Raw genomic sequence first — 9,666 nt, 5'->3', positions numbered from 1 at the left:
AACCTACAACGAACAACTTCAAATATATAAGGAACGATTCCGAGACAAAGATTATCCCGAAAAAATCATAGAACAAGCATCAAACAAAATTCAAAATTTAGAACTAAATCTACTTCAGTAAAAAGAAAAGGAGTAACAGGAGAACACTCTCACTCCCTTCATCACAACATACAGTGTACAAGAACCCTATACTAGCTCCCAGCATGCTGCACAATGACAATATCCAGCAGCATAGTTTCTTATCCAAATATCCAGGATGCTACAAATGTGGAAAATGCAATATCTGTAAATTTTTACATCCACAAAGAAAGTTTTTTAAAAACTACAATGACTCTAAAGAATATAAAATAAGACAACATATGAACTGCAATTCTACTTCCATTATCTATTTACTGGAGTGTGCATGCGGTATAAAATATATAGGGAAAACGAAGAGACCCCTCAAACTTAGGATTCAAGAGCACATTCGTAATATAAAAAATAAGGTAGAAGGGCACGCAGTCTACAAACACTTTACCCAAATCCATGCATCTAATCCTGAAGATATGTCATTTAAGGCTACTGAACACGTAACCCTGGGAGAAAGAGGAGGGGATATTTCCAACAAACTCTCCAAGAAAGAAATGTTTTGGATTTTTGAAGTACAGACTCTATCTCCACTAGGGTTCCACGACAGCTATGAGATAGCACCCTTCATATGAACTAATGGTACACACACCTAGCCAGAGATACAGGCCAAAAGTATGCACACCAAGGTTTTCGTTTCTACAGCCATATCACACTGAATATGCCCAATCTCGTCCGACCTTGGAAGCTATACAGTGTGAGCCTGACATGTAACTGTGTGGGAGACCCACCGGAAAGACCAGGTGCTGTAGATCTTTTCCTTGAAGCATCAATTTTGTACCTGTTGACCTATGGCAATGGTGTAGTGCTCGAATCATCTCGATGGAATATGAATCTACATAATGCAACAAACTATTGATATTACATTCCGCTCCACCAATGTCCTAGTAATGGAATTGGGATGCAATCTGCACATACTCTACAAACAAGACGAAGATGTTTACTATATATGATATGTTGGACTTTACACACTCCAGATTATATATGTTAAAATAAGCTCAATAAATATATTTTTTCTGTTACCATATATACGGTTTCCTATACCGGTGGTTTAACTGACACAAGATATATGCCTTATATATGGAACACTGTTATATGTTCTCTAAATGAATAACCCACCACATATCTACCTTTTTAACTCTTATGACCTACATCATACTTTTGCTTTACATCCATTATCATTTAGACCTGTATATTTATCTTCATGCTTATCTGCTTTATAATGTATTTAGTACCTATTCATCTTAATGTTATATTTATATATTTTTCACACGTCTTATATTATTCATTTTTTACATATCTCCCCTTTTTTATCTATATTTCATAATGGAACCCAAATTATTTACAGCTATGTAAGATTTAGGCATCTAATGGTATTTTATGTATTTAAAATTTTTCTTCATATAATGGCTTTACTGGATATATGTGTTAACACACACCAAATTACCCAAGCAATATGCAACAAAATATCACATATTTGCCATCCTTCTAATGCCATTTATTTTATAGCCAATCATCAGGAAGAGAGAGCTATCCACCAAAACGATGTCCGAAAAGTCGCGCTCTACTACTATCTCCGTGTCCCATAAAGATGGCTGAAGAACTGCATTCCAAATCTACCACTTCTGTATTCCAGTAGACAGGACGTGATACTCACTGTGGTCCACACCCACCACTTCCGCGTTCCAACAGATGGGACATGATGCCCAGGACGGACAATAAAGTTGGAGGACACGGGCATGCGCAGTCGTCTTGGCACACCACCTGATGGAGAATGAACATAACGCCGATACCAGAAGTGGGGCACAATATGTGGAATAAAGAAGACATCCAGACAGGAAGTGGGGCACAAAGAGTCAAAACAACGATCTGGGACTTTTTTTCATGTCATGCAAATCACCATCTCATTTGATCTACTCCCGATTTCTACTTATGTACATATGACACTATACAGATGATATCTGATAGAAACGCTGCTAGATACTAACTGACACAATACTCTCCGTTTACACTGGAAGCGACACCACAGGAAGTGAGGTCACAATTACATCCACTTGCAAGAAATTCCCTGAAATCTTTAGGGTATAAATACAGCTACATCCCACTTGCAAACATTATCCCCTTGAAGAAGTCAGCTGGTGACGATACGTGTTGGGAGCCTGTACCCTACCTGATTATACTATCCTCTACACATGAAATAAGATAAGCCCTATATCTATTTATTTATATGCACTGTGTCTATTTCATCCATTAATTGTTGCGATTTATTTTTATGTCTTGTTATCCATGTTTTTAAGTCCTATGTTACTATTAAATTTGTATTTTTTATTCATACATTTATGGTCTAGATCTATTGTTTGTCTATAGACCTTAGATAGAGGTTTCTTGTATCTAGTCATAAATCACTGGATTTGTTATTGCTCTTTTTGCACATAATTTATTTACACTATAAAGCACTGTAAGGCGCTCTGACTTGATTTCACTGTCTACACATAGTATTAGAAGTTGCTAACCACTACTTTATTTTTATCAGGTTGAGCTGACACCCCGATGTTGTGGGGGGAGGCTACGAGAAATACACACATTCTCACTTTATTGTTTTGGTACATCATAAATCACTGGCACTATAAAAACCTAATATACACGCACACACACACATATATATATATATATATATAAAACAATCCAGTAAAATAATAACAAGCAGTCCAGCAGCAGCTAGCAGCAGCATGTATAGTTCCCAGCACATGCAATCTCCACCACCAACACCTTCATCATCAATCCCTTCAATAATAATCTTTCTGTGTTCTGCCCCTCACCATGTGTCTGACAATTTTGGAGCAGACAGCATAACCAATCCTTTATCTTCCAATAATCCAGTCAGATGTGGTCTGAAGAACGGAATTTATTATTCATAGAAACATAGAAACAGAGAATTTGACGGCAGATAAGAACCACTTGGCCCATCTAGTCTGCCCCATTTTTAAACATATTATTACCTCAACCCTTATTGATCCTTACTTCTTCTGAAGCATATCCTGTTTAAATTGCTTTACTGTCTTAGCCTCTACCACCTCTGATGGGAGGCTATTCCACTTGTCCACTATCCTTTCTGTGAAGTAATTTTTCCTCAAATTTCCCTGAACCTACCACCCTCCAGTTTTAGAACATGTCCTCTTGTTCTAATACTTCTCTTTCTTTGAAGAATGTCTCCTTCCTTTACCTTGTTAAAACCCTTTATATATTTGAACGTTTCTATCATGTCCCCCCTATCCCTTCTCTGCTCCAAAATATACATATTAAGATCTTTTAGTCTTTCCTGGTACGTTGTGTGGTGTAGACCTTGCACCATTTTAGTTGCCCTTCTTTGTACAGTCTCTAATGTATTAATATCCTTCTGGAGATATGGCCTCCAGAATTGAACACAGTACTCGAGATGAAGACGTACCAATGACCTATACAGTGGTATTATCACTTCTTTCTTTCTGCTACTGATTCCTTTCTCTATGCAGCCAAGCATCTGACTTGCCTTCCTCATTGCTTTGTTACAATGTTTGCTTGCCTTAAAGTCACCTGAAATAGTGACTCCTAGATCCCTTTCCTCTTCAGTAGTTTCCAGTATAGTGCCATTAATACTATATTTAGCCTTTGGATTTTTGAGACCCAAGTGCATGATCTTGCATTTTTTGGCATTAAACTGTAGTTGCCACGTTCTTGACCATTCCTCTAGTCTACCTAGATCATCAATCATTTGTTTTACCCCTCCTGGTGTGTCTACCGTGTTGCATACCTTTGTGTCATCTGCAAAAAGGCATAGTTTCCCTTCAATACCATTTGCAATGTCACAAATAAAAATATTAAAAATCACCTGTCCAAGTACAGATCCCTAAGCTGCTCCACTGGTAACATTTCCCTCTTGAGACTGCACTCCGTTTACTACAACTCTCTGTTTCCTATCCTGCAGCCATGATCTTATCCATTCAACTATCTTTGTATCCAATCCAATGCTTTCCAGTTTATTTAACAGTCTGCAATGTAGAACAGTGTCAATAGCCTTACTAAGTCTAGATAAGCTATATCTATGGCCCCTCCTTTATCTATTTCCTTAGTCACCCAGGCAAAAAAGTCAATTCAATAGAGGAACTTGTATGAATGTACACAGATACGTGCGTATGAAAGAGTGTGCGGTAAAACTGTAAATGTAAACAATAAAAGGCAATTACAATATGTACATGGAAATGCAAGGCAAACATATACATAACATGGAATATGCAAACAGCATGAAATATACAGTATGCAAAGTATAGGCTGCAGTGTGACAGTACAGCTAACATACATAACTGACTAAGCAGATCTATGATGGCATAGTTGAAGCTTAGAAACTCACCATCGGATGCTATACTAGGTTGAGTATGCTGGCACATGTAGTCCCACTGTAAAATACCATAGTTTACTTCTATTTCCCCATTTTATTACCCCTGTACCCAACGCTCCAGGGGTGCGGGGAAGAGCCCTGGGCTTCAGACCAAGCCAGGGGTTTTGGGGGGGGGATTCTTGGGGGGGTTGCCACCTCTCCTGACATCCCCGGCTTGGCCTGACCAGCTTGGGTTGATAATGCTTTGGCTCCGGAACCTGGTGAAAGGGTCTCCGGTCTGTGGCATTACAGCCCGGCCATTTTGGGTCTGGTGCTGGTTTTGAATATAGGGGGGACCCTACGCAATTTTTTCACCCCTATATTTAAAACCAGGACTGGCCCTGCAGCCTGGTGTTGGTTTCTAAATTACTGTGGAACCCTACACATTTTGTTCCCTGTAATTTTAGAAACCAGGACATGCTGGCAAGTCCGGGGCTGGTTAAGCTTTAGGGGGGCCCTATCTCATTTGTTTTTTACACTTTTAACCAGTTTTTTTACACGTACAACACAAGCAGCTTATACATATCTCACTGATATGTGCAGGCTGCTTGCTCGGAAGAGTTTTGCAGAGAGAACACACTGCAATCTCGGGTGAGTCATCACCTGCAAAACCTGCTACTCGGGGAAGAAATCTCCTGCAAAACCTGCTACTCGGGAGAGAAATCTCGTTCTGCTTCACCATCGGCCATCTCACTCTCAGTTAAACTCCCTTCTTTGTAAATTTGCGAGTCTCAGGAGCTTCAAATCTCCTGAGTTTAAGTGAAGCTAATCGAGTTGAAAAAAAAGACTTAATTCTTAGTAAATTTACCCCTAAGTGTTTTTATTAAGTTTTAGAGAGAACACAACAATAATTTAAAACCAAAACCAAAACACAGGGCTTTGCACTCATCTCTACTTTATATTAAAATAGGGTCCTATTTATCAAACCTCTCAAAATGACTTTGTTACTGCAACAACAATTTTCTTTATTTAATGCCTATTTCTCAAAATTCTCTTGCTGGGACAGTTGGTCTGATAAGAGTCTGTCCCGGCAAAAACTGAAAAGTAAAGTGATAGTTTATGCTAAAATTCAGATGGGATAGGGTCAATATCCCAGCACATGAGATGCCGGTGCTAAGAATACCGGCATTGGAATCCCAACACCTGTCAGACTTCCGGCGCCGGTATCCCGACCGCTGACATCTCAAAGGTAAGTAGTGAGGTTAGGGGGACGGTTATAGTTAGGGGTTAGGGTTAGGCACTAAGGGGGAGGGTTAGGTTTAGGCACTAGGAGGAGGTTAGTTTTAGGCACCGGAGAGGGAGAGTTAGGGGTGGGAGATGGGAGAGTTAGAGTACCTACCGACAGGTGTAGGAATTCTAACCCTGTCAGTATGCCGACATCTTGATTTTGACACCGCAAAGGACATCCATGTGCTCGCTCCGTGATGTGGTTTCTGTGGTTACATTCATGGACGCAGCCATGACAGTCTGTTTTCACCTGACTAACCCTTTACCCAATGGTATTGTTGGTTGCGGTTAGCTGACAGTGTCATCCAATGGACTGCTACCTTAGAGTATATAACTGGGCACTGGACAACAGGAAGTTGCCTGTATAACGTCGTTACTTCCTGTGTTAACTTGCTGTTGCAGTGTTCCAGGAAGCTCATTCAGACCTACTCGCTACATGCGTACACTCGCTCCCAGCATATGCAAATTCAGCTAAGTGACGGTATGGCAGGCTATCGCACGGCAAGGCATGTTTTGGCATGCGATCACTTTGTTTATGTAGACGCCCACCAGCCTGTCAAGATGCCCACTAGTACACATCATCTCCAGGAAGTGCTTGAAAACATTGGTACCTCAAGTACCATTGGATGCGATCGCAACGCTTAAGGTTGACTATACCCTGCCACAAGCACTGTGATCACTTCAGAGTGAAATCCCACCAAGTGACGTGTCCCATAACGCTGCCTTTTAATTATGCATGCCTCTGAAACGGCGTTGAGACACTCAGGCACGCCTTCGTTCGGTTCCCGGCAGCGCCTGGCCGACAAAAGCAGAGTTCCCGGCAACGGAAGCCCGACAGCGCTGGAAATCCCTACCGTCGATAGGTAAGTACTTACTAACCTAACCCCCGAACCCTAACCCTCCTTAGGGGTGCCTAACCCTAACCTCCCACCCCAAGTGCCTAACCCTAATCCCCCCTCTAAGTGCCTAACCCTAAACACCCGCTTCCCCGCTGCCTAAACCTAGGTCCCCCGGGTGGTGGCTAACCCTAAGTCCCCCCCGGGGGTGCCTAACCCTCCTGGGGGGGTGCCTAACCCTAAGTCCCCCCCGGGTGCCCTAAACCTAACCCCCCCCCGCGGCTGTCCGCTCACGGTGCCCGGCATCCCATTGATTGGGATGCTGGGTGCCTGTCTCCCGGCGTCGGGAAAATGTCAGGGGTCTACATCTAGACGCCCGGCATTTCACCCTCGCCGGGTTATGACAGTCGGGAAGCCGGCTATCGGTATTAAGGCAGCCGGCTTCCCGATTGTATACCCTTCGTTCGCACTACCACTCCCCTGTTTCCAGTGGTCAGCCCCTGTCACCACCCACAAACGGCCTCTCCTGTCACTCACTCTACTGGGCAGTCTATGCGCAGTGAGCGAACTCATCCCCATCTTTCGTATTGGTTTGCACTAGAGGTGTGCACCGGCCACTTTTCGTGTTTGGTGTTTTGGTTTTGGATCTGGATCTTTCTTCATGTTTTGGATCTGGATTGGTTTTGCCAAAACCACCCTTCTGTGTTTTGGGTTCTGGGTTTTGTGTTTTGGATCTGTATTTTTTTTTTAAAAAAGCATAAAAACAGCTAAAATCACAGAATGTGTTGGTTTTTCTGCTCCTATGCTATTATTAACCTCAATAACCTTAATTTCCACTAATTTCCAGTCTATTCTGAACATCTCACACCTCACAATAGTGTTTTTATGTCCAAAAGGTTGCACCGAGGTAGCTGGATGACTATGCTAAGCGACACGAGTGGGCGGCACAACCACGTGACCCATCTACGAGTGACACTGCAGTGGCAGACAGGATGGCAGTTTGAAAAACTAGCCCCCAAACTGTACATAATGCAAAGAAAAAAAAGAGGTGCAAGATGGAATTGTCCTTGGGCCCTCCCACCCACCCTTATGTTGTATAAACAGGACATGCACACTTTAACAAACCAATCATTTCAGCGCCAGGGTCTGCCACACAACTGTGGCTGAAATGATTGGTTTGTTTGGGCCCCCACAAAACAAGCTGGCAATTAATCTGTCCCTGCACAAACTGGCTCTATGGAGGCAAGATGTCGTCCTCATCCTCCTCATCCACCGATTCCTCACCCTCTTCAGTGTTGTGTACATCCTCATCCTCACAGAGTATTAACTCGTCCCCACTGGAATCCACCACCACAGGTCCCTCTGTACGTTCTGGAGGCTGGTCTCCCTGGAAGAGTTGATAATTCATTTTTATGAACATCATCTTCTCCACATTTTGTGGAAGTAACCTCCTACGCGTTTCGCTGACAAGGTTCCCGGCTGCACTAAACACTCTTTCGGAGTACACACTGGAGGGGGGGCAACTCAGGTAAAATAGAGCCAGTTTGTACAGGGGCCTCCAAATTGCCTCTTTTTCCTGCCAGTACAGGTTTGGACTGTCTGACATGCCTACTTGGATGCTGTCACCGATGTAATCCTCAAACATTCTGTCAATGGTGAAAGTATCATATGTAGTGACAGTAGACATGTCAGAAATTTTTGCCAGGTCCTTCAGTCCGGACCAGATGTCCAAACTTGGTCCTGCCTGCCCTGCATCACCGCCAGCGGGTTGCTAAGGATGCCTAAGTTTTTCCCTGGCAGCCCCAGTTGCGGGAGAAAATGAAGAAGGAGCTGTTGACGTGTCACGTTCTGCTTCAGCTGACAGTGTTTTCACCAGCAGGTCTTTGCACCACTGCAGGCTTGTGTCGGCTGGAAAGAGAGACACCACATAGGCTTTAAACCTAGGATCGAGAACGGTGGCCAAATGTAGTGGTCTGAGTTCAACAGATTGACCACCCTGAAATCCTGGCAAAGCGAATGAAGGGCTTCATCCACAAGTCCCACATGCCGAGTGGAATCGCTCCGTCTTAGCTCCTCCTTCACTTTCTCCAGCTGCTTCTGCAAAAGCCTGATGAGGGGAATGACCTGACTCAAGCTGGCAGTGTCTGAACTGACTTCCCGTGTGGCAAGTTCGAAGGGCTGGAGAACCTTGCACAACACGGAAATCATTCTCCACTGTGCTTGAGTCAGGTGCATACCCCCTCCTTTGCCTATGTCATAGGTGGATGTATAGGCTTGAATGGCCTTTTGCTGCTCCTCCATCCTCTGAAGCATATAGAGGGTTGAGTTCCACCGCGTCACAACCTCTTGCTTCAGGTGATGGCGGGGCAGGTTCAAGAGTGTTTGCTGGCGCTCCAGTCTTTGGCACGCAGTCGCTGAATGGCGAAAGTGGCCAGAAATTTTTTGGGCCACCCAAAGCGTCTCCTGCACGCCCCTGTCGCTTTTCAGAAAATTCTGCACCACCAAGTTTATTGTGTGAGCAAAACATGGGACGTGCTGGAATTTGCCCAGATGTAATGCCCGCACAATATTGGTGGCGTTGTCAGATATCACAAATCCCCAGGAGAGTCTAAGTGGGGTAAGCCACTGGGCGATGATTTCCCTCAGTTTCTCTAAGAGGTTGTCGGCGGTGTGGCTCTTACTGAAACCGGTGATACACAGCGTAGCCTGCCTTGGAACGAGCTGGCGTTTCTGAGATGCTGCTACTGGTGACGCTGCTGCTGTTGCTGCGAAAGGTGATGCATCTACCCAGTGGGCTGTCACAGTCATATAGTCCTTAGTCTGCCCTGTTCCACTTGTCCACATGTCCGTGGTTAAGTGGACATTGGGTACAACCGCATTTTTCAGGACACTGAGGACACTTTTTCTGATGTTTCTGTACAGTCTCGGTATCGCCTGCCTAGTGAAGTGGAATCTAGACGGGATTTGGAACCGGGGACACACTACCTCCATCAATTGTCTAAATCCCACTGCACTAATGGCGGATACCGGACGCACGTCTAACACCAACATAGCAGTCAAGGC

General features: G+C 43.8%; 1 pseudogene; it reads left to right on the top strand.

The window, feature by feature from the left end:
- Positions 1-763: 763 nt before the first annotated feature.
- On the top strand, positions 764-881 carry LOC148508433 (5S ribosomal RNA; annotated as a pseudogene).
- The last annotated feature ends 8,785 nt before the right edge of the window (positions 882-9,666 follow it).

The sequence above is a fragment of the Taudactylus pleione genome, unplaced genomic scaffold (genome assembly GCF_031769625.1).
Source record: "Taudactylus pleione unplaced genomic scaffold, aTauple2 ptg000366l, whole genome shotgun sequence".
Taxonomy (NCBI): Eukaryota; Metazoa; Chordata; class Amphibia; order Anura; family Myobatrachidae; genus Taudactylus; species Taudactylus pleione.
Note: the sequence above shows the minus strand (reverse complement) of the source record. Positions and strands in the feature narration are given on the sequence as shown.